The 1,611-nt window shown below is 44.7% G+C and overlaps 1 pseudogene; it reads right to left on the bottom strand.

The window, feature by feature from the left end:
• Window positions 1-761: 761 nt before the first annotated feature.
• LOC116885002 lies at window positions 762-1,207 on the bottom strand (annotated as a pseudogene).
• Between the last annotated feature and the right edge of the window lie 404 nt (window positions 1,208-1,611).

The raw sequence follows: 1,611 nt of genomic DNA, 5'->3' as shown, positions 1-1,611 counted from the left end.
CCCTACAGAGACAGAAGCCAGTAGACACATTTTTGGCAGATAAAAGATCAGTTTGGTCAACGAAGACCCTGACAGCGATGAACATTCTTTCTAACTTCATTTCTCATCCCTAAAAGAGGAAAATGCTACTAATGCCAGTCACTGCCACTCAAAGGCAGCTGAAAAGTTAACTGTAAAAATCTGTAGGCTCTCATAACCTGCACTCCATGAAACAGACCACGCCTAGTCTCTGGGCTAGACTCCATACTTAAGTGTCTCTTTCATTAAGCTTCAGTGTTACTGTTTCTATTAAAAACTAACTTGGGAGAAAAGCTAACCAAACACTGGAACTAAAAACAACTGAAGATTTTAATTACCATATAATTTACTTTCTTTAAAATCATGTCACTGTATTCTGAGGCAGAGAATGATGGTGCCTACTTGTCGTTCCATACTCTAGAGGCTAAGGCAAGAGGATCAAGAGTCTGAGGCCAGCCTGAGCTATGTAGCAAGACTTTGTCTTAAACAACAACAGAGACAATTTCTTTGTGTTTTCATCGTCTTAGCATTTACTTCTGTCCCATATTCTTGGAACAGTTTCATCAAAGCTCAACAGGAAATGGCAATGATGACAAAGATGCTGGCTCTCCCTCCAAGAACAGCTGTTGGAGCTGCCTGGGAAGATTCATACATCAAGAAATTGGGGAGATGCCGTTAAGGTAGGCAGCGCCTACAGGCAGCCCAGCATCTCTTGGAACCGGCTGGATTGCAGCCCAAGTCTCTCACAGAGGTGTAGGCAGTGCCTGCAACCCCCTCCAGGCACTTGTCATAGGCCTCCTGATATTCTTCATGGGACTTCACCATGATCACCCAAGTGGGATGCCTGGAACCTGGAGCTGCACCCACGTCTGTCTTAGAGGGAATACAGACAGAGGGCAAGTTCTGGTCCTCGCACATAACTGGAAGATGGCAATGTATCTCCTAACAAAACCATGATCCCTTTCTCACCCTTGTTGACAAATTTCTGAAGCTCCTTCACCTTGCAATGAATCTGCTTCTGCTTCACAGTCTTCTTGATGCACTTGCAGAGCTTGCGCATCAGGCGGCAGGAGGCCAGGGGTGGCACCATGGGGTTCAGGTTGACCAGCAGCTCTTGGTGCATGCACTCCTCGCTGCAGCCCTCCGCCTGCGCCTCAGAGGCCTCGGGAATGGCCTTTATTCTGGTCATTTTTGCAACTACAACTCCGTCAAGGCATAGAGAAACCATGCAGCCACCGTCTCCAAGATCAGTCTGGGTTATTCAAAGACAATTTCTAAGCTTTCCCATGCACAGAGAATAAGAATGGGTTGAGTGATGAACTTTAGGTAAATAAGCTATTTACAAAGAGCTAGATATAAGGAGATAGAAAACCAGCCATTTAAGCTCCTCTGCATTAAAGACAGCGGGGACCAAACTTGTGTAAGTTATAAGCCATGGACTTGTTATCTAGTATGGGAGATGACAACATAACACAAAATAGATAAATCAATAGAAGAGACATGAAAAGGGGACATTGGGTAGTTGAAAATGGCAAGCCATCATCCAAAAACAGGAATCAAGAGAAAATTCCTGGAAGACCTTTGATTTGATTG

Source organism: Rattus rattus, chromosome 15 (genome assembly GCF_011064425.1).
Source record: "Rattus rattus isolate New Zealand chromosome 15, Rrattus_CSIRO_v1, whole genome shotgun sequence".
Classification (NCBI taxonomy): Eukaryota; Metazoa; Chordata; class Mammalia; order Rodentia; family Muridae; genus Rattus; species Rattus rattus.
The sequence above is the reverse complement of the archived record's forward strand: the minus strand, read 5'-3'. Positions and strand labels throughout refer to the sequence as shown.